This window comes from Ambystoma mexicanum, chromosome 1p (assembly GCF_040938575.1).
Source record: "Ambystoma mexicanum isolate Mex_15411 chromosome 1p, UKY_AmexF1_1, whole genome shotgun sequence".
NCBI classification, from domain to species: domain Eukaryota; kingdom Metazoa; phylum Chordata; class Amphibia; order Caudata; family Ambystomatidae; genus Ambystoma; species Ambystoma mexicanum.
The window spans coordinates 167375521-167400499 of record NC_090921.1 but is presented as its reverse complement, the minus strand read 5'-3'; positions in this window follow the sequence as shown (position 1 = coordinate 167400499).

The window sequence follows — 24979 nt, the reverse complement described above, 5'->3', positions numbered from 1 at the left end:
ACCACTCTCCAAAACAAAATAGCCGCCCAAAAAAACCTACTGGATCTTACCCCCACCCCTCGACTACATCCATCAGTCCTGATGTACCGGAATTCCACTTTACACAAGTCACCCCTGAACAAGTCCTTAAAACTATAGCATCCATAAAGTCCACGAACTGCAAGGTTGACAGCACTCCAGCCAAGGTAGTCAAAGAATGCGCCACCATGTTAGCTCCCACCATCACCCACTTTGTGAATGAATCCTTCACTTCCAGCGAAATACCAGCCCCCTTTAAAACAGCCTGGGTCACACCACTACTGAAAAAACCCTCCATGGATCCCAAGGTCCCCACTAACTACAGGCCCATAACAACAGTACCTTTCCTCAACAACAGTACCTTTCCTAAAAATCATTGACAAAATAGCCTACACCCAAGTACAACATCACCTTGAACAGAATCACCTACTAGGGGAAAGACAATCAGGCTTCCGCCCCAACCACAGTACAGAGACAGCCCTTCTTGACCTCAAAAACCAGATGGATGCCATTAGGGACTCCGGCAAACTATGTATCCTCCTACTCCTAGACCATCTGCGGCCTTCGACTTGGTCGACCACGACAAACTCTGCCAAACTCTATTCATCAACTTTCACTTCTCCCACAAGGCCACCGCATGGATCAAATCTGTGCAGCTCGTCGTTGCCTTGTTTCCAAGACGAGCACATTGCCCTTGAGCTATCCTCCTGGTGACAAAGCCGGCTACAGTCTGTGTAACTAGAGGAACAAGAGAGGTCAGACCGAGAAAGCGACCTGAAGACCTACGGTGGCTTTGGCCAGCCACAAAACAATATCCTACAGACACGTGTTAGGGGCATTTACAACAGAGTGCGCTAACTATAACCTGCTTTGGGGAGCAACCTGCTCTTTAGGGGTCCCTTCAAAGCTTGGGATTCCAGATGCCCGAGCCACGCGTGAAGGATAAGACGCTTCCTATAAGATAACAATTCAAACATGGCCATTTAACAGCATAGGCCCTAATCCAAAAGCGAAAATGGCAAGAAGCATCCTGTGATTTGGTGATAACGAGTCAGTCAGTATTAACCCACCATCCCAAGATATCAAGCCCTGGCACATGGAGGGCCTTCGCCGCTTGTCCCCATTTTCATGGTCGTCGTAGGTTGGCTACACAAGAGCAAAAAGGGAGGAAGCAGAGCAGGCTAAAGTAGGTTGGCTACACAAGAGCAAAAAGGGAGGAAGCAGAGCGGGCTAAAGGAAGTTCATTGTTTAATTAACATTTGAGAAGTGGGTAGGGTTGGGAAAGTCGGAATGCTCGGAACGCAGGCTTAGATGATAATGACCTGCCAGCCTGAGCCTTAGTAGGCCTGAGTTAAGCTAAGTCTCAGGGGAGCTACCATCCAAGCTCATTCACAAATGCAGGTCTTAAAGAAGCTATGAAAGTTCTGGAAAGTTAGTACTTTTTTAAATGCCAAAACTGCTTCGTGCGACTCTCGCATGATGATTCCATCGAACATACCCCAAAAAAGAACCGGCATCCAAAATAGGAAAGGGACGTTGTTCTTTTAGGATATGTATGACAGGCAGCTGGCGGTCGGCCCACAGATCGAGGCAACGGAGCAAAGGTGCATAGGTACACGGGTGTACCGGGTTCTGGAGCGGGTTTTGATTCAGGGGATGGATCATGGGAAGGGGTGAAGCGCAGGCCTGGGGCATTGGCCAAAAGAGGAAATAACCACCAATGTGAAAAGCTCAGTTGACCTCAGCAACAGTAGTACCTGGCATAAAAGTTAAGACTCTATAATAGGCTTGGCAGGATTCTGAGAACCACTCGGAAGCGTTGAGTAATCGTGCCTAGGCTTACGTGAATTGGAAAAACGAAAGTCAAGTGTCTGTCGTCGTGCCATAGGAGATCGATCTCCATTTCAGGGAATCTTTTTCTCAGGTAGACTCATCAGCCCGTCTATCCATTCTCTGAGCAAGATGTCATGTCGCTATGCAGCTGTCCTGCGACCACCTGCTGTCATGCTTGTCCAGTTCACTAATTGAGTCTGTGGTTGCAATGTGGCTTTCCTCCTGGAGCTCCATCGGGCTAGCAATGAGAAACAGGATTTGCATTGAGGGTTCCACACCCGAGGCTGAATGTGTGATCTTAGGAGAGTTAAACTCTTTTGTTTAGACAACAGTGACCTATCTGTAGACTGACGACACTCTGACAGGGTCCTTTTCTTCTATGTTCCGCAGATCTGTAAAAGAGGTGGTAATAGTGGTGCTCCCATTTTTCCCGATCTGTGGGTTTGCATTGATTTGGCGGGTGGAGTTGGAGAGCAGAGATGACTTAACATGTCCACCACTCTGTCAAATACACTTGGTTTTCCGCCAGCATATTTTTTTCTATGCTGGCAAAAAACCAATGGATTCCTATGGAATTCGTCTGAAAGTGCCACCAGGTAAATGGAGGTGGATTTCATATTATCACATTGTAAATGCTATCATTCATTGATGGAGGCATTTACACTTTTCCAGCCACATAGTGGAAAAATGAACAGGAAAGGCGATTTCGCCTATATTTTACACTAAGCCTTTAAAAATAGAGGCATTTTGGTGCAAAAGTACTTGGACTGCTGTTCAGATACGAGCTTGCCAGCAGGCTCAGGCTGACCTAGAGTGCAATGGACCCACAGCTGAACCAAAAACATAAAATCCTGGTGTGGGCCAGTTTTCTGGGTCTAAGTGGGCCAGTTTGATGGATGCATGTCATTTTGCTGACACCCGTTTTTGCGAGTGTTTTGGCATGGAAGTTTTTACGAAAAAACGAATCGAAATGTTTTATTTCCCTTCCCCCAACCCTTTATTTGCCCCCGCCCCCAAAAATTCGATGAGTTTTTTTGTAAACGGGTGTCGGCGAAAGGACGCCATACCAGTTTGACGAGTTACTTCACTATGCAGCTAGTAGTTTGGACCAGTGATGCTGAATAAATCTTCTTTAAAATGCACAATTTGCATCTTATTTGATCAAAAAACTCCCCCTTATTAAAGGAATGGTTCGGTCAAAATTTTTTATTGCCCCTACGGGTCGGCCATGTGTTTTTAAGCCTAAGTCGCTCGATTTTAGAAAAATGTCCTATGGACCTTACCCGAGTTTTCGTTCATTAAACGCACGCGAAAACAGGCACCAGGGAGCTGCCATTTTGTGATAATCCTATCACTTGCCGCATTGCCCTGGCTGACCTGCTTTTGTGGCACTAAATCATATCCCCCGCCCCTGAGCCTGACATTATCAACACATTCATATTCCCCGCCTCTCTCCGTGACGTTACTGTGCTGCGTAGGCAAACGCGCCCAGTCGTCTTCTACGCGACTTCACACAGACCCGGAAACCAACACAGATCAGCTCACAACACAGCGCGCCACAATTCGGAATATGAAACTGTACTTTAAAATCAAACAGCAACACAGTAAATTTGGTAAAGTACATTTATTTGACATTAAATGTTTATAGAATATTCAGCAATTGCCATATGAACTCCAAAAGTCATTTATTTTCTTTTATCTCTATCCGCAAAACCGTAAAATGTTATCGTGAGTCACGCGCTGTTCCTTTATGGTACACAGGGTGTTGGTTTTTGTTCAAAGAAGCACTTTTGTCGCACGTTGAACCGCAAGGCTGTTCCATCAAGTAGGCACTAGGCCAGCATAAAGGTTGATATGTTGCTTCTAGCCGCTAGTACCGCGTAAGGGCATATGGGCCATTGGCGATCGTCCCATAAGATCATCAGAATGGTGCAGTTGTTTACATTGAGCTGCAGCTGGCGGCTGAAGAAACCGTCTGCCGGTGTCTGAAACGGGTGGCAGTGGCAAAAGGGAAGTATATACCTGTTTTGAATCATAAAATTTATAATTAGTCTCGCCAGCCGATCTTTATTAATATTATTCATTTTATTTATTACGGCCGAGCTGAAACTATTTGCTTTCAAGTATAGTGCAATGGAGTATGTTCGGCTCTAAATTCAATGCGAAAACTAACAAAATAAATCGAGGTTAGTACACAATGAGAAACGACTTTTTGTCTACATGCGTGTGGAATGTGGACCTGCATGCCCATGTGCCCGCTACAAGGACGATCCCACAAACGTTTTCAAAGCTATTCATTCATTCATTTATTCATGCATCCATTCATTAATTCTTCATTCCGGTATAAAAGCGTCTAAAGAGTTACTTACATTATATTTGAAATTTGCATTGTGTCTCTGCGTAATGCAGTCCGTAAATCCCACTGTGCTCTTGACAATGATTTTTCGTATACTGAACTAACATGAAACTCAGTCTAGTTTAAGAATTTTCTGCCTTATCGTCTCTTATGTTATTGCACCCCCCAACCCCCCTTCAAATGAAGTTCTTTCGGCATGGTCCCTGTCTCTCAAGATCAAATAACAATAGAACATTATACTGCCAGTGCGAGTTGTGGGCCTCTTCAGGGCGCGAGCTGAAAATCAAAGCTGCTGACCTTCACTAGAAATGAGCATACATTCTTTCTGTGCAACATCCCGTAGTAAAGCCATCTGTGAGAACTTGAAGTTTTGAATCCATCTGTGTAGTGCGCCTCAATGTGCAAATGCGAACTGGCTTCTCTCCCATCTGCAACGGCTCGCTTGGCGCGTTCTAAGACCCCCAATTATGTCCTTGTTGTCTGCGAGCTTTGAAGCCCCAAAGAACCATAACTATTGAGACTTTTAATTTTTTGGGGAAGGTCAGGGAAAGTATAAAGTACCCGAGGAGTTGAGTTGAAAGTGAGATTTATTGTTTGTTTGTTTTATTATTTGCAATACGCAAGCCTCCCCTCGGTTAACAGTGCCCAGAATTTATAAGAGATTGTGAAAATTAGTTACATCAACAAAAATATATACATACACATATAGACAAGGTCAGCAATATGTGGTGAATAGAGAGAGAATTCAAAGATGACACCCAGGTATTTCGGCACCCAGGATGGTGAAGGTAGGGGTTAGGGTTAGCGTACTTTGTATGCACACTGTACAATAAAATTTATTTACAAACAGACAATCGTATTACAATGATTTAAACCGGGATTTGTACTTCACAACCAGCTCTCCTTTGGGTGGACATGCACAGTGGCAATGTTGGGTGGCAATGGATCAGTGCTCTGCACAGAAACGTTCAAAATTCCATATCTGTGCTTCTCTAATACAGCAACAATAAGGCTTTTTTTACAAAGTCGAACTCCATTTCCTCATAGACTGGTTTGATCACCCATTGCTTACTTCTTTTTGAAAAAGCCTTAGTGTAGCGAGGCATCCTTACATTACCCTTAGTCCTAGATTGTTCACGGCAGAGATTCTCGTTATGGGCCAAGACGGCAAGTAGAGTCCTATGTCTCATGCCCTATATGCTGAAATGCAAGCGCTTTGGCCTGTACTTTTGGCACATATTGTGGAACACCTCCAGACCTCCTGTGTGACAGAATTCTGTCAGTCCCCTCAAATCTCTTGATAGAGTTTTATCGAAAACAATTTTCTCAATGGCTTTGTGTGTCGGTGAAGATCGATTCAACCACTTCTTCTTCCGTGCCTCCACTGGGGATAAAGGGCCATATTCACATTGGTGGAAATGTAGGTTTTCTGACCAGCCGTGCACGTTGGTACAGTGGTGCATCAGTGACCGCCATTTTTCAAGTAGTATTTCCACTGACCCTTCACAAGTTTTGGAGCTCCACCAAAGATGGTTGCTGATAGACTGGGACCACTCTGAAATACTTTCCAAACCTTTTTTTTTCCCTGCAGCCAAGATTTTATTATTGATTGATTTAGCAAGATGCCATACGTCAAATTGATGTTTAATATGTGGGAACTGCTCTCTCATTGTCTTGGCAATTGAAACGTGTTTGTCCGTGGCTATGAGGTCGATGTGCATTCCACTCGATTGCAGATATTCCACTGATTTTATAAATCCTAGTTTCTCCATGGCCACTGAGGATGTACATTGTGTTACCTGCACGACCACCAAACTAACAATTTTCTTACTATCCATGTCCTGAAATTGGTAGGTGCAGTACTTGGCAGAAAATCCAGGGCTGTCGCACTGTCCATCGCCGGCTAGCCTGAATCGTTTGCCTTCGAATGTACTTGCTAGAGACAATTGTTCAATTTTCCAAGCATCACTAATGGCCGGAAACAGATAATCATGTTGGTATTTGTAGTACTGCGTTTTTGAAATGAAATGGAGTCCCACAAACTGAAAGAAAGACTTTAACTTTCTAAAACTGGAGCTACTAAAAAGTGATGCAGCTGCACACAGTTGATTGCCTGCTGGCAGTTTCCCCAGCATTGGTTGTGCAGACCATGAGAACGTATGATGTAATCTACAGGCGGCATGTATTGTGACTTTACTGCCTTGTTTTTGACGAGTCACATGAATCAATGGCTTCCCACATACTTTCCCTCTGACGGAATGCCCACATTTCAGCATACTTATAATATCCATCAAACAACTGTCGAATACTATGTATTTGTCCTCTTTCATTAGACTGTCATCCTGCGTCAAAGTTGTTTCGGCCTGTGACGTTGAGGACATATCACCACATTTGAAAGAAATATCGCTGCTATCAAGTTCTGATGCGTCAGTGAATGCTGCTGCTGGTTCATTCTCTGTCATTTCAACATCTGCTACTTCAACATTGATGGGAGAACACAACAATGTCGACAGCTTTTTTGGTGGCAATTTTTTGGCGGGTGTAGATTGTGTAAATTGATCTGCGACTACTTCAGAGCTATCTTCAATACATCCAGTATCATGTTGTTGCGGTGGTGCCGTCGTACTGTAGCAATGGTCCAATACAACTTTGCCGGATTCTCCGGACACATTCATTTCATTTTCTGAACATTGGACATGAGCATCCCGAGTCTCAACACGCCGCGTCTGAATTAATAGTTCCTCCATAGCCTCCATAGTGTAAATGGTCTGTCAAGCAACATCTCTCATTCGCTTCACTGTCTGTGTATGTATAGTTCGTAGACCCACGGGTAACTAGCGGTCAGATTGGAAAAGGGATGTTCAGTTTAAACATAAGATAAAATATGGTACAATTGACTTTAAAAAAACATAAAATAGTCCCCAGCACAAAAACATTTCTAAAGTTATGAACTGTTTGTAACTAACCTTATTTTTGTTTCTTTTCTTTGCAACTTTTTTGACTCGAACTTCAACATCTGCACGCTGTTGCTCCGATACGTATCCGCATGTCTCCCCTTCCTCTTGCGCTGCAACGACTATATCTTCTGTATCCGCATAGACAGCACGGTATGAGGCTCCATCGACTCCCTGAAACATAGTATTTTCATTACTGTGTATCAAAATATTGTTAGCATAAAACGCACGTGAGGACGAACACACATGTACATCTCAATAGCCAAACACGATTTAAACATTGTGTGGAACAATGAAACGACAAGTATTCGAGCTCTGATGACCGAGTTCGATGGAGCTGTCAGTATCCATACCTCTGGCTCTGCATGGACTGCCACGAATGATTGTATTGAAGAGGAGGCATCAGCAACTCCCTGAAACACAGTACTTGTGTTAGTATGGTTTCCAATATCGTAAACATAACACACACTTGGGGTCGACGGCACAGGTACATATAAAGAGATAACCACAAATGTTGCATTGTCTAAAAGAATCAAGGAATATTTAAAAATGATCAGATTTAATCGACTTATTTCTCCGATTTCTTTACATCTGCATCATCTAAATGGGATCTTGTGATTGTAGTGGAAGCTCCATCATCTCCCTGAAACACAGTACTTGCGTTAATAGGGAAGAAAGTATAGCAAATGGAATCACGTTATATGATCACGCTCGATGGAGCTGTCAGTTTCCATACCTCATGCTGCTGAAGAATATCTAGAAAAAAATATCTAGGGCTGTTGTCAATGTGGTGCGCACTTCCGAAAGCTGTTCCGCCGATTCATATCCGCATGGTCCCGCTTCCACCGGAATTACTTCATCAAGTGCGTGGGTTGACGATTCAACAACTGCCTGAAACATAGTATTTGCATTAGTAAGGATTACAATATTGAAAACACAACACACGCTTGGGGTCGACCGCACAGGTACATATCAACGGCTAACCACAAATGAAACATGGTGTAGAACAATCAAACGACAAGTGTTCCAATCCTGATGATCACGGTCAGTTGAGCTGTCAGTATCTTGCACTTGCCACCAGCTGGCCCTTATTATTTATCTTGTTTGTTACTAACCCTGTACTGCACTTTCCCCTCTCCCTTTCCCCCTCGCACTTTTCTCGTCCCCCCTACCCATGCACTTGCGCGATCTGACTGACACCTGGCCTAGTGGGATCGTTGTCTGTCTCCCCTTGTTCCCCCCTCCCTGCTTCGTCACGCCTTGAAACACTTGTGTATAGGCGCGTTACAAATGCCATATCATATCATATCATATCATATCATACCTCGGGTTGCTAAAGAGCATCTAGGGCTGTTGTCAATGTGGTGGACGCTTCAGCATCTCCCTGAAAGACAGTACTTGCATTAGTATGGATAACACTAATTATAACTCAAAACAAACACCAAGGGACGACAACTAAGGTGTATATCAATTGGAAAGCACTAACCAAACAATTGGTAAAATAGTCACACGATACATACAAACTATTACTTGACATGCATAAAACAAGTCTGTAGCAGAATAGCCAAGTATGATTACCTGATACGCGCTAGAAGTGGTTGATAACTGCGAGCACGTGATGGAAGTAGAATGTTCTTGCTTCAGATTCAAGGGATAGTCAAGAAGTTGTAAAGGTAAATTATTGTTTGATAATGAAATGCCAATATTTAAAATTGCCATGTAAGGAGACAGAATACTTGAGTAATGCGCAATATAGCACAGTTCCCTGTGCCCATATATAGATTTCGTTTGTGGGTTATGAAATCTAAAAATAATATATTGATAAATGCCATTATTCAAAAAGCTATACACTCATATCAATGTCGAAAGTATTACAAATTGGAAACAACACCTAAAATATCAATGAATCCATTCGGCTACCTACACACTACCGCAAGGCCTAAAGCTAAAAACTGACACTTGACTCACCAGTGGCAGATTGTGGACGAATAGAGTGGGAATAGTGTTTGCGACCAATTTTCATGTCATTCGTCGTTTATTCTTCTTTGTTACCCAAGATGTGGTCTACATGTTCGAGGGAAAGTGCCGGCTGCAGATGCGGTATAAAAAACACCCCTCTTGTCCTCAAAGACTTGTTGGACTCTACTTTCCAGCTCATCCAGTGGATATCCGCAATGTCTGACCCATTCTCTTATTCGATCAACAGTTTTCGGGAATACATGCATTGTAGTGCCTTCAGATTTAGCATGGGTCTTTGAAGAGCAACCGCTAATCGAACAGGCAGGCATTGTTGAAAATTCTGAAAAGTAAATATCAAGATTATTATAAAACCTTGATGAATAAAAATGTCATAAAAAAGTAAATGAACCATACCATGCTCAATGCAAGGTTTGTTTTGGTCGCCTGTACTATACCAGTTCATCATGTGCGGCTTAGTATTTGCATAAGTTACAGACAATTTTTCAATTATGTGACTAAACTCTGAACATGTGACTCGCCCCTTGGATGTTCTGTCTTGCACGAAAAGGAACCATGCTTACATTATAGAATGGACCCCCGAAGGATGCAATTCGATGACAAGTGACACAGATGAAAATAAATAGATCTATTGATAGCATAACAATTGAAACTCAAGTCAATAGCAATGAGACCAATGACCATAGCTGTATTGGGTACTGTAATAGCAAATAGATTGAAATGTAAAAATGACCGAAATATGACTAGGATACATGGCCTTACCTTGACCACCCAACAGTTGGATTCAGCAGGCCGAGCAGTATGTTGCAGGAGAACAGGTAGATGGCCACAGGTAGCACACTGACGAGTTTGCTCGAAGCCGTCACAGATAGCACGGCGACGAGCAGATTAGCATAGATCTCAGTGCTTCTCAGGTAGAAGGTTCAGGAGTTGACTTGCAAAGCACAAAGATGTTCTCATGAGACATATCAAGTGGTTTATAAAGTATTAGAAACAGGGGTGTGTTTGTGAATGAATGACGTGTGTATGTCGTGGTATTATGTTTATTTCAGGGGGCAGCCTGCCTCAGGGGAGGCCTACCTGGAGACACGGGGTCTGAGGAAGTCATGTGAGTGATGTCCCCTGGGCGTGGGATACCTTTTGAAGTGTACATGCTGTTTGGCACCTTGGCCGTTTGCGCCCGTCACAGGCCCCATGCCAGCACTCATCCCCGGGTGCGAACCGCATTTGATAGAGGGGGTGGGATGGATGGGCCTGGGGCGTGCAGATAAGGCACAGGAAGACTGCTGAATGGAGACACACTTATGTGGATTGCAGGGGGGTGGCCTGCCTCAGGGGAGGCCTGCCTGGAGACACAGGGTCTGAGGAGGCCATGTGAGCGATGGCCCCTGGGCGTGGGATACCTTTTGAAGTGTACATGCTGTTTGGCACCTTGGCCGTTTGCGCCCATCACAGCCCCCCATTACAGCGCTCATCCCCGGGTGCGAACCGCCTTTGATAGAGGGGGTGGGATGGATGGGCCTGGGGCGTGCAGATAAGGCACAGGAAGACTGCTGAATGGAGACACACTTATGTGGATTGCAGGGGGGCGGCCTGCCTCAGGTGAGGCCTACCTGGAGACACAGGGTCTGAGGAGGCCATGTGAGTGATGTCCCCTGGGCGTGGGATACCTTTTGAAGTGTACATGCTGTTTGGCACCTTGGCCGTTTGTGCCCGTCACAGCCCCCCATGCCAGCGCTCATCCCCGGGTGCGAACCGCATTTGATAGAGGGGGTGGGATGGATGGGCCTGGGGCGTGCAGATAAGGCACAGGAAGACTGCTGAATGGAGACACACTTATGTGGATTGCAGGGGGGCGGCCTGCCTCAGGGGAGGCCTGCCTGGAGACACGGGGTCTGAGGAGGCCATGTGAGCGATGACCCCTGGGCATGGGATACCTTTTGAAGTATACATGCTGTTTGGCACCTTGGCCGTTTGCGCCCGTCACAGCCCCCCATGCCAGCGCTCATCCCCGGGTGCGAACCGCCTTTGATAGAGGGGGTGGGATGGATGGGCCTGGGGCGTGCAGATAAGGCACAGGAAGACTGCTGAATGGAGACACACTTATGTGGATTGCAGGGAGGCCTGCCTGGAGACACGGGGTCTGAGGAGGCCATGTGAGCGATGGCCCCTGGACGTGGGATACCTTTTGAAGTGTACATGCTGTTTGGCACCTTGGATGTTTGCGCCCGTCACAGCCCCCCATGCCAGCACTCATCCCCGGGTGCGAACCGCCTTTTGGCGTGCAGGCAAGTGTGTGGGAGCGAGGGGCCATCAGGCTCCTCTCATCCTTTACTTCTCAGTAGAAACTCGTACCAAGTGCCTCCAGTAGTTGGTTCCCCCCTTGCCCTTATGTGATGTTAACTTTGGATGACATTCGCGTAGATGGGAACACTGAGCAGGACACGGGGCATCCATTTTTGTACCCCCTTTCCTCTCCATTTTGGTGACCAGGCCTCACTGCGATAGTACAGCGCGCAGAGCACATGGCCCACAGCCTCGTTCCCACTCTGACTGGAAAACTCCAGAGGTATTTGCAACAGCTAATAAATGTAACACATCATTCTCTGAGATCATGGCTCGTTCATCTCCACGAACGTGTCCTTGCCCACGCACCCTCGCCAGTGGAAACTTACTGCCATTCTGACCCTGTGTCCCTGCAAGGTATTCTCTTCATGTGCCAGACCACTGACCACGCCATGATGCCCACCTAGCAGATCCCCAACTAACATTAGACCCCTACTGCAGTATATCGTTGCCTATCATTAACAAATGCCACATCGGAGATTCTTGTGAGCACAGACCCACACTTCAAACAGTGTATTATAGTGGTCAAGACCCTTGACTTAAGGCCTGTATAATCCAATGTTAATTGATAGTATAGATATATGTGTGACTTTTATAGAGACATAACCGACTGAAAGACTTTGAACAAGTGATATTTAGTGCATGCATTATTGATAATATATTATGTTAGCTTAGATAGTGACCATCCCGCTTCACAGCAACCTGAACTTCACCCATTCCGAGCACAGGTGTCTGACGTCCATCCTTGAATGGAGACACACTTGATTGATTTAAAAAATCGAAACAACTGTTGTTAAAATATATGTGGTGTTTTGTTTTGTAGCTTATTTTGATGACACAAAAATACAAAACTTTACACATTGTACAGTTCAGGTTGCAGCACAGCGAGAGAAAATCCCCTGTACTGACCGCTGTCACTCGGGAATGTTTCTCTTATGGCACGAACGGCACAGGCGGGTATCACTCTTCGAACGCGGTGTCCAAGCCTCCCATGAAGCCACCATGTAAAGGAACGATAGGCCACCAGCCTGTACCACCTGTAAAAAGGAATTAAACAAACTGTTTTTAAATGACCAAAATAAGTTTAATAAAAGTTTGTTGTCAATGACAATTCTTGTGACTAATGGCATTCTGCTCGGACAAATGCTATCTAGACACTGCACACTATTGAAAGACTTTCATGCGTTACAATGATATGTATATGTAATTTTGGATATAGTAGAAGACCATGAAATAGGAGTGGCATGACAAGCAGAGTATACTTACTCGTTACTCGGATTACGAGGACGAACAGTTGCGTGAAGTTCGTGCATAAACGGACCGTGTGAGGCAGGCTGCCCTGAAGTCTGGCAGCTCGGTGATGCATTGCGGTCGTGGCTTGCCTTCCGAAATGTAGGCCATGCATCCCGAGTTTTCACAGCAGCAGCAGTTCTCGTCCTGGGTTGGCATTAGCTCACACCGATTGCAAGTGCACCAGGTGGAAACACCGTCAATGCGACTAGGTCCAGGCTCTTCAGCTGTTGAATCGTCCTCCCAACTGCCGTCCGAAGACCCATCGTTTTCGCGTGTTTCCCTTTCCAGTAGGGAAATACTCGGTATACTCGGGCTCGTACTTGTAGGGCATTATTGTATCCATTGTGTGTTAAACAAACTAAAATAATTGATAGCGGTGGTACTGGTATCTGTTCACACGGGCTACAAGCAACGAAGGTAGCTGACCAGAGCACAGAAACGAGTCACAGAATACTCAAAGTAACACAGAGAGAGGAATGTAATTGAAAATCTGCTGCTGTGTGTTGTGAAACGGTCTGTTTATACTTATTGAGGAAAGAGGCGTCCTGCCATTTCCATGGCGACACGTCATTAGCTGAAGTGCAGCGAATGTTGACACGAGACGTACTTTGGCGTTGTGAAATGGGCGGTACGCGTCTGCTGATGACAGGCTCAGGGGCGGGGTATATGATTTAGTGCCGTAAAAGCAGGTCAGCCAGGGCGATGGGGGAAATGATAGGATTATCACAAAATGGCAGCTCCCTGGTGCCTGTTTTCGCGTGCGTTTAATGGACGAAAACTCGGGTAAGGTCCATAGGAAATTTTTCTAAAATCGAGCGACTAAGGCTTAAAAACACATGGCCGACCCGTAGGGGCAATAAAAATGTTTGACCGAACCATTCCTTTAATCCCTTCACAGGCCCCCCTCTCTAGGCCCTCACGTTTGGGAAGGGGGTGAGCGTATGTCAAAAAGTCTGCTTGTGCCATCAATCGACCAGGGTGGTGAATGGTTTGGAAGGAGAAAGGTTGGAGAGACAGAAACCATCTCAGTATTCTGGGATTGATATACTTGTTCCTGGCTAGCCAGACTAATGGGGCATGGTCCATCACCAATGTGAAATGGCGTCCCAGGAGGTAGTTCCTGAGGGCTTCCACTAAACCATTTGACTGCCAGAAACTCCTTCTCTATGGTTGCATATCCCATTTCATGGGAAAGTAGTTTTCGGCTGATTAAGAGGATGGGTCTCTCTGCCTCCCCTTGATTTTGGAATAAGACCGCTCCCAGTCTGGTTCCAGAAGCGTTGGTATGCAGAAAGAAGGGTGCTTCATAATCGGGACATTGCACAACTGCTTGATCTGTGAGAGTGTTCTTTAATACATTAAAGGCAGCCTCCATAACATCGTTTTGCCATTCCCGTTTGGCGTTAGTGGAGGATCTTAGTAGGTCAGTCAGTGGGGCTGCTATAGTTCAGAAGCGTGGGATGAATCAGTGATAGTATCCAACAAATCCTAGAAAGCCCGGATATGTCGGATGTTGGCCGGGAATTGTAATCTTTGTATCGCCTCCACCTTCTCCTTCTGCGGTCTGATGGTCCCCTGACCGACAATGTATCACAGATATTTCGTGTGGAAGTTGGCCATAAGAGTTTTATTTAGTTTGATATGTAGGCCCGCTTGCTGCAAAGTCTCAAAAAGGGCCTCCAGGTGTTTTCGGGTGTTCCTTCCAGGATTGGCTGTATATGATGATGTCATCGAGGTATGCCTCCACATATTGTTCATGACCCTTTAGAAGGGAGTTCATAAGGCTCTGGATGGTGGCCGGTGCCCTGTGAAGACCGAAAAGAAGTACTGTGAATTGGTGAAGACCGGTAGGGGTTGCGAAGGCAGTCTTTTCCTTGTCAGCTGGGTGGAGTGGAATTTGCCAGTAAACTTTGGAGAGGGCAATGGTGGTCAAATATCTGGCTTTTCCCAGTTTGTCTTCAATTCTGGGCATGGGGTATGCGTCAAACTTTGATATCGCATTTAACTTACGGATGTCCATGCAGAACCTTGAACTGCCGTCAGGTTTAGGCACCAGAACCATGGGGGAACACCATTAACTGTAACAAGGCTCTATCACTCCCATCTGTAACATAGCCTGTACTTCTTGGTTGATGGTCTGGATTCGGGCTTCTGGGATTCACTAGGGGCGTAATCTGACTGTGGTACCTGGGGTAGTCTCTTTGTGGTGATAGGCTTTAGTGGTTCGACCTGGTGAAGATGAAAACACTGTTGAGTACTGTACCACTTAGTGTATCAGTTCCCTTCTTTGTGTGGAACGTAAATTAACATTTATGTTCAGGACTTCTTTTCCAATGTTTTCCCAACTCTGAGGAAGGTATTCGGTTGATACTTCTTTTGTGTTGATCATTGCGACCGCGGGTGTAGGGTCTACTCATTTTTTTAACAGGTTGATGTGGTAGGTTTGAAGGGTAGCCTTCCTGTCTGTCTGGCATACTTTATATGTGACCGGACCCAGAACTTGCTCTATGGTGTAAGGTCCTCTCCATGCCGCCACCATCTTGTTTTCCGAGGTCGGTAGTAGAACTAGCACCTGGTCTCCCACCTGAAAGTTTTGCATCCGAGTGCCTTGATTGTAGTACTGTTCCTGTCTCCTTTGAGCTTGTTGTAGGTTCGCTTGCGCAACGGTTTATAGCTTCTCTATTCTTTCTTTCAATTGTGACGCATATTCGGTAAGGGTAATCTCTTGTGTGGGTTGTTCTTCCCACCCTTCCTATAATATGTCAAGCAGAGATTGTACTGGCCTTCCAAATAAAAGTTTGAAGGGTGCAAACCCTGTCGAAAACTGGAGTGTGTTTCGTAGGGTCATCAGTATCCACAGTATCCTCTTCAGCACTGCTCCTGCTCCGCTAGCGAGCGTGTCAATGTCAGTTTCCCTTATCTCCGTGTTATTCATTCACTTTGTATCTGCAGCGTTACATTTGCTGGGTCCCAATCATGTCAATTACAGTACATTTACTTCAATGAAAGTAGGTTCATATAACACTTGGGCTAGCCTTGCTCTGTCAGCTGTAGCGATCTCTCGGGTCTCCTTCAATAAAGTCAGTTTCACCTCCCTTCAGCGCTCGGATGCATCGCTCAACGTTTGCTCCCCTCATGTAGCTGACGGCGCATTATTGAACAGCTGTTCTTATCCTCTCAGGCTACAGGCTTCGAACGTGAGCCTTCACAGTCACGATCCCAGTCTCCTGTGACAACTGATTACCAACAAAAAAACTCTCACCAGCTTTTCAGGCTGCGTTGCTGCCCAACGCCGTAGCTACTTTTCTGTCAACCTAAAACGGCTGAATTCAACTGAACTGTCTTCTTGTCAAAATCATTTTGCTCGTCCTGCTTCAATATGCCCATTCATAGACGCCTTCTTCTGCCTCACACACCGTCTGCAACGAACCAACACAACATTAGAGGAAAGCTCCCTATGTCTTGCAGCCCACTGGTCATTCGTTCTGTCACTTGTCTATCAATCCCCAGGGACGCTCCTCCTGCATCTATCCACGTACCCTTTCCTTGCTGTGATGTCCTGTGTTGCTGGATTTCTCCTCATGGCTCACCTTCTCTGGATTAACCCCTTCACACAAACACAGGCATCCTCACAGACCCCAATGAGCTTCATGCTTATTTATATCATAATTCTTACAACGTGAGCAGTTGCGTGTTCATAGATGATGAAATAGCATGTTTGTACTGGCGATACGCAGTGTAATACCCAATAACTTCTGACAATAGCAATATCTTCATAACCTCATTCACAACACTTCATGCGCACTTGAAGCTGTATGGTGTGATGGAGCGATTGCAAGAGAGGGTTCTGTATCATGATATTGATAGTGTTATCTTTGTCAGTACCCCTGGGGATGTCAATCTTGTCACCGGCAATTACCTAGGGGACTCTAACTCCAGAGTTAGTCCCTGGCGAGTGCATTGTGGAGTTTGTATATGCAGGGCCTAAAACATATGCCTATCTCACATCTCTAGAGACTGTCAGTATCAAAGTGAAAGGCGGAACGCTGCATATTAACTAATACAGCTACTCAAATCGCTTGTATACCAGGATCAGGGGTTTCAGATGGTCGGAAGACTGAGAAGTCTGTGTGATCCTCTACGTGGATGATATTTTGGTCTACCTAGGAATGGCCAGGGTGTCTGGCCCAGTAGTGATGGATATAAGAGAATTAGGGGACTATAGCAGACTATGCATAAACTGGGACAAGTCGGAGCTGCTGCCGGTAAAGGGAGGGATGGAGGCAGCGCCGGTGGGGTGCCCTCTAACGGAGGCACAAGGGACGGTCAAATAGCTAGGGATCAACATAGGTACGGACAAGCACTGTTTCCTCCAGAATAACCTTAATCCAATTTTAGTGAGGGCTAAGTTTGATGTCCAACACTGGACTACCTTACCGGTCAGGATGCTGGGATGGGCCAAAATGCCTATGCTCCCAAGGCTGCTTTATGTTCTTCAGAACACCTCAGTAAAGGTGCCCCTGAGGGTATTCCACATCATTGAGGGATTGCAGAGGGAAGTGGTGTGTGGCAAAAAGGTTCCAAGAATTGCACTGTCTGCGCTGGTCAGGTCGATGTGGGAGGGGGCTAGGGATTCCTGACGGCAGGAAATATTATTGGGGTTCCCAGTTGGTGGCCGTGAATGAATGGCTTTGTGAGGAAGGGGACTTCACATATTCGTTATGATTTTAATTAGAATTGAAGGCAGCCTGACACGTGTTTCGATCTAAAGAGCTCTTCCTCTGAGACTCGGAATCTTGAGAAGTCAACACAGGTCACCATACATTGGTGTGAGTTTCTAATAATAATTCTGTGACAATTCATGGGCTTCACTATATTAATGCTGTTGCACGTTAAACCACTCGGTCGAGCGAAGTTGAAACAGCGTTTCCGCTGCGAGAACGATTCTGAAGCCTTCAGTCTCAGAGGAAGAGCTCTTTATCTCAACACATGTGTCAGACTGCCTTCAATTCTAATTAAAATCATAACGAATTGCAATTGTAGTTTGTGTGCGCAGTGTGATTGCAAACAAACTCTTCTGTGCATAATTTACCGAGTGGGTGATTTGACAGGTCCCCACTACATGCTCTCGCCTGCAGCCCAATCAAACCAACTTAATGTATCAGTCCTTGCGCAGAGTCTCGCCAGTCCTCACCCTGCCACCTTCTTGCTCGACTTCACATATTCAGTTGGAAAGAGACATGATGGAGAACCTCCTTCCAGCATTTGTGCTGTACAGGTACCCACGCAGGGCCTCCCTGCAACCGACAGGTCAGTGTACAATTGAAGTGTGGTCCGCAGAGGCTGGTGCAGGCTGGTGACACTGGAGGTGCATATTTGGTGTAATAAATATCTCTCAGAGGAAGGGGAATTTAGGCTCCAAGCAAAATTGGCTACTGAGGGCATTCTGAATATGAAACATATCATCGACAAAAAACACTTGGTCCCCTTCCGATGACTGCAGGATTCCCACTGGCTGTGCGAAAGCGATCGCTTCACATATACATGGTTAAAGCATGCAATGAGGCACAAAGACAGGGAGGACTGGGACCTCCCTGTGCTCTCCCCATTGGAGACCAACCTGCTGGAGGGGAGGATGATGGGTAAGGTGGTCACTACACTCTGCCAAGTAATAAATAACTTTTACACAACACCCCAGAGCAAGCTGAGAGACAAATGGTAGAGGGACCTGGGAGGATGGAGGATGAAGACTGGGTGGGTGTTTTGGGGTCTCCCATGGAAGTGGATTTCTCCAGTAAACTGAGGCTCTTCCAATATAAAATACTGCATAGGGCCTACCATACTAGGGCTCATTTACATAGGATGGGGAGAGCAGCAGACCCGAATTGCCTGAGGTGTGCGGCAGAGGAAGGCACCTTCCTCCATACTATCTGGAATTGTCCCAGGATAAGGTGCTACTGGGGAGCCATTAGGGATGCACTGTCGGGGCCTTGAGGTGGCCAATGCCAGACTGTCCAAAGCTCTGCCTGCTACATTTATGGGGGAATACAGATTTTTCCAGAAAAGAGCAGTGCTTAATCAAAACGGCACTGATGGTAGCTGAGAGGAATATTGCAGTGGGGTGGGGTGGATCGAGGATCTCAACTTGGAGAGAGGGAATGGACTATTGTTGTGACATGGAACACTGAGTGTATAGAGATAGGGGCTGCCCACAGAAACATAACCAAACATGGGGTAAATGGCAAGACGCTGACTTAGGGTTGGTCATCAACGAGGGAATTATCAGATTGTTGAATGCGGAAGGGGGTCTTGAACATGGGGAATTGGTGAGGCAGAGAGGGATTATGGTATATTGGTTTATCTGGGAGACTTAACAACGGAGGGGAGGTAGGCCGGGGGTCTATCAATGTTTCATGGCATGTCAATTTTCTGTGTACTTCTGTGACCTATTGTATACCTTTTTGTTTCAAAATATAATGGAAATGGTATATGAAAAAAATGCTTGTATACTTCACCATCCAGCAACGCAAGGCCATTCTAGCTACGGCCTCTGACGATCTGGTGGCCGCTATTTATGAGATTGCCCAGAACACTTTAAAGGGACACATCCCCTTAACACAATGCCAAGTGAGTGTTAAAAAAGAAGAAGGGCATCATCATGAAACTGGTTAATAAGTGGGTAGCCATACAGTTTAAAAGTAAAGTGGTCTCTTAGGCTGGGGGATACATAGGATTTCTCATAGGCATAGGCTAACCGCTAATCCCACCAGATTGATCGGGAATCAGTGATGAAACACGTTCACGAAATGTATTTGGTGGACAAACACCAGTTAGAAAGCCTGGAGCTCTCACCCACAGAGGATAGGGGCATATGAAAGGTTGCAACCATGCAGCTCGACTCTGATATGAAGGATGTTTTAGGCTTGATTTAATGCTCTTGATGAAGTGGCCTTTGTGGGAAACCTGAAGGTTTCTCACTCACTGTTCCCTGGAGATCTGTCGTCCAGGTGGCCAGGACACGGGGGTGGATCATTGGGGAATGATCACCTAGGCGAGGGGTCTTCAAGGAGTGGAAGTGGGACACCGAGGGTTGAGACGCGGTATCCCCTTTCCTGTAACACCTTTCCCACATCCCATCCTGTAGGATATGTAGAAGCTCTACCCCCTCACCCCCGTTTCCCACACAAATACTTTCTTACACAGTAACAAACAAAGGACTAACACCAGAGTCGTTTACCTGACATGTCCCAATAGACGGATCAGGCAGCGTCAGGCAATTGACAATAATCGCACACACCTGATGGCCCGTTACCTTCCCCACAGGGATAAAAGGCGAAGGACGAAAGCACACTTTGAGCAAGGCCGAACGCACGAGGAGACAGCGACACCAAACTGGCAGTTCAAAGGGAGAAGGAGAGCTGTGAGACCTGGAAAGATGATGAAGGGGGATTTGCCCTTGTACTATTCACATCAGACCCGCAAATCCTCCGAAAGAGAAATTATAAAACTGGGAGATAGACCTAGCATGCAAAGCAGCAGTCGTCAATGGTACACAGGGTCCTCCCGCTTTGATAACGCAGACAGAGAGGCAAACTGGCTACCGTGGTACTATCCTTGACTCCAGAGAACAAAGAAGCCAACGAGTTCAGCACAGCCGGTGAGTGGGAGGAAACTTATAGTAAGCCGAACTGTGTTCACCCCAAGGTTGCAAGTAGCAACATTTTTGAACGCAGGAAATCTGAAAGACAAGGAACTTGTGTGTGTGGTTGAACTGTAGAGAAAATCAGTTGAGGTCCAGGTGCAGAGGGGTCCAGCGCCACGTGGGCGTTCATTCGAAAGACTCTGACCGGGACCTAGTCTTTGAAACTACAAGAACCAGAAGCCTTGGAAAAGGGTAGCATGAGGAGTCAAAGTGGTCCTATAAGGGTTAGGCCAAATCCCTTATACAATTGAAACTGACCCTTAGCCAGAGGAAAGCTAGGGGAAGGGAACCCAGCTTATCGAGAAGATTGTGAACTGTGTAATAAAGGCAAGTGTGAACCCTACAGAGGGATGCCATGAGAAAGCTAGGGGAAGGAAAGCCTTGCTGGCTGATGGAAATGAGCAATGCATGAACTGTGTTAAAATACATGAACTGTGTTAGAGAAAAGCCGTAGTGAACCCGGAGGGAGGGAGGCCCAAAACTGTAAGAAGGATCTGAGCCCGGTGAAGGGAGATCCTGGGGCGAAGTGCAATCGCCCAAGGTGCTAGATCACTGAGAGAACTTTATGTTTGTCATTGTGAAACACCACAGCCTTCTAAGGCAAGAGTTTTTTGCAAGAAGGAGGCTTAGCCTCTGAAGGTTTTTGATATCATTGAACCTGAACTGTGAACCTTGTGCTGACGAGGCCCAGGAGCGTGCTGTGCTCGAGACACCCGCCGTGTCCCGTGCTTCAAACATAGGGGAAGGGAGACCCAACCATACCGTTCAGGCTTTTCATTTTGTGGACACTTCTTTCTAAAGCCACGCTAGGCGATGCAGAAAAGAACAAACTAATATTATATGTGCCACCTGGAGAATCTAACAGTGTGAAGGTTCCACAGGTAGTAGACCCGGTTGTAGCGGACATGGTGAATACACTTAGCCAGCGCTGCAGAGGGAATGCAGAACTACTGCTACATAAAATGGAGCTTGAAAAGTACGTGGTGGTGTGGACCGATAGGGGAGAATTGATCTAGGTAGAGCTGTAGCCTGCACAATCTAGTGCAGGGAGTTACAAGTCTACAGCCAAATTCTATACAAAATGCCCTCAGCGCTGAAACAAGTACATGCAGGCAGTTGCTGATTTAAATATCCCAACATCCGTTGTAGGTAATGTTACCAAACAACGCCTTCTGGAGAGGTTAAAAGCTGTTAACCCCGGTATCCCACAACAACACAGTTCTGTATATATATCCAGACCAACCACCCCTATAAACAGATCCCTATTGGCCAGTCCTGAAACAAGGTGGCATAGCCACCACATCACAATACCATGATGCCCCTGCCATTGATACCTCCAAAGCACCTAGGCCTCGCAGAAGACATAAAAGCCAGAGTTGGTTGTCTGTCTAATGCGAATGAACCATTGTGTGGATGTATGAAAAAATATATAACTGTTTTAAGTATAACTGATGGCTTTTATCCTCTGTATTAAAATACTTGTTTTAAGTATGACTGATATCTTTTCCCCTTTCTGTATTAAATATGTCTTTCATGAATAAATATTATTTCAAGTAATAAAATGGACTGGTTGAGATCCACCAGGGGGCGCTGAGATGTGTTGATGCATCTCCGCTCGTCTCCCCAATAGGGCGCTGATCGAGGGACCTGAGCCCCCCCCGACCCCCCCGGAACGAGACACCGACACCCCCCCCCCCCCGTAAGAAGGTGCCGGGCACCCCCAGCCCAAATTTGGAACCTGAGGGTGAAACGGAGCCGGAGTTCTGTCCTAGCGAACTCCGAGGGCGCGAGGCCCCTCCTCCCTGCGGCTCCGCGGAAAGTAGCAGAGAGCCCGGGGCTTGCTAAGGGACTCCGGCCTTGACCGACGGCGGCTCGCGGCGATGAAACGGTCCGTGAGGTGGACCACGGAGCGGGAGAAGGAGGCGCCGCAGCAGGTCAAGGGAACCCCCCAGCCGGGAGTCTGCAGCGGATCGGCGCCAGGAGTGCGCAGAGTCTGGTGAGCCCGCGTGGGGCGAACACGAGTGGCTTGGGTGAGGCCCCCCCGAGGTAAGGAGACCCACCCCGGGGCTGGGCACCCTCCGGGGGTAATAACAACCCAAAAGGGGGTAGGAGGAGAGAAGCCAGGGATAGCCCACACTAGCCCCGGAGGCACCCCGAGCCCTAGAGGTGCACGGGGCTCAACCGAGGGCACCTACCCCCCGCAAACGCCGCAGAAGGACAGACCGCTGACACACATCAGGTCACGGCCCCCAACTACGGGGGAAATAAAAATAAAAAAAACATAAATAAAAAAAAAAATTATATAAAACAAGGAAAATCTGGGAAAGGAAGACCCCCGCCCACGACGGAGGAATTGCCTGGGGCTCCAGCCCCCCCACAACCGTGACCCCGGCCGCAGAGCTGTCAGGGGCCCCCGCTCCCCCCAGGAAGCTGAGGAGACAAGCAGGCCCCGTAGGCCACAACCACACAGTGGCAGACACCGGGGAGCGGGAGTGCCCAGGGAGGGCCTATGACCTGGAGGGAAACACTGCAGAGGTTTCGGCGCCCGTCCCTCGAGCCCCCTTCTGCCCCTGAAATGGCCGCCCAAACGCAACAAGAAGCGACAGAGGCAAACTCAGTCTCCAGGGGTATGGCGGCCCTGCTTGATGAAATTAGAGGATTCCGCGCAGATATCACCCTTAGGCTGGACACCCTAGACAAAAAGGTGGACAATATAGAAGACAGGGTGCAGGCACTGGAGAACAATACGTCTTCGAGTGACATTTTCGAGACCCAATTTGACATGCGCCTGTCGGAGCTTGAAAGAAGAGAAGAGAAATGCTCACTAAAAATGGACGACCTGGAAAACAGGGAAAGGCGCTGCAACTTACGTTTCCTAGGCTTCCCGGAACATGATGGTGAAACCCAGGCAGACATTGTCAAGGCAGTCAACGCGGTGGTGGGGGTACTTTTTGACGGAGCTAATACTAACGAACCCACTATAGACAGGGCCCATAGAGCTGGGGCAGCCTCCAGAGGCCCCAGATCCGTCTTGGTCCGCTTCCACTACTTTTCAGAAAAAAGTAGGATCCTTGAACTGGCTCGTAAGAAGGGCCCGGTGGAATGGGAGGGGGCCCAGATCTCGGTATACCAGGACTTGTGGGCCTTCACTCTGGCGAGACGCCGCCTCTGTTCCCCCCTGACGAAAATGCTCCAAGCCAAGGGAGTCCGATACAGGTGGGGGTATCCTTTTTCCCTATCTTTCGAGTTGGAGGGATATAAGTATACCCTGATCACCGAGGATGACATCCAAAGAGTGACGGGCGAACTCCTAGATAGTTCGGGTTTGGAACGGGGAGACCGCGACCGGGAGCGTGCCCCGATGGGCCCAAAAAAGAACAACGCTCCGAAGGAGAGGCGTAGAGTGCGAGGCCAAAGGAAATTTAGGAGAGTGGCTCCGGCGTCGCCGGATCCTCATAATGGCTGAAACAAAACACTGGAAACCGATGAAAATTTTATCCACTTGACGTGGCAAAGGGGGGAAGTTGTTAACTTTTACGTTTTTGCATTAATCCCGGAGAGGGGGGGGGGGCTCGAATGGGTGTTTATAAAGAGGTACCGAGCCCGGAGGGGGGAGACATGGTTGGCCGGTTGTGTGACCTTGGGACGATGCCTCAACACAACCAGGCGATCTGGGGGGAGGGGGGTGGGGGGAGAGATGAGGGGAAGTTGGGACGGTTGGGGTTTTGTTATAGTACGCCAAAGTTTGGGGACTTGATCGCACCCTGGGGACAATTACCAGCCCTCTGTAGGGTGCGGAAACATTTAGGGAGTAACGACGCTTGCATCCTTGAATTCGGAGTTATGTGTTTCAAAACGTGTCCTAATGGATGAGTCACTTCAATCCTTGTCAGTGGGGTCTTTAAATGTTCGGGGGCTCAACTCTCCCACCAAGAGGTCGCTGCTCATGCGGGAATTCACGAGGTCGAAACTACAGTTCCTCTTTGTGCAAGAGACCCACTGGGTTCGGGGGAGGGAGCCCAAGCTCAAGGCTAAAAACATAGATCAGGTATTCTCGGCCTCGACCCAGTCCAAGAAGAGGGGAGTAGCTTTGCTGGTGTCCCCCGAGGCTCACTTTGGGTTTAAGGTTGCACAGACCGACCCCGAGGGTCGGTATCTCATGGTTAAAGGGGATGTGCGGGGACGATTGTTCACCTTGGTCTGCTTATACGCCCCAAATGAGTCGCAGGACGTCTTCTGGGAATGCATGAAGGGGACAATAATGGCATTCGCGGAGGGCACCCTCCTGGTGGGAGGGGACTTTAACATGGTGCTGTGTCCCGAAAGGGATAGAAAATCTGTGAACCCTTGCCCCAACATCCGGCTCCACAAAAAATTGGCATCTGCCTTCCAGGAAGTGAATGGGGAATTGGGGTTGTGTGACACGAGTGTACCCAAGCAAGGTCTGAACCCCGATTACACTTTCTACTCCAAGCCTCATGATGTTTTTTCGCGCATAGA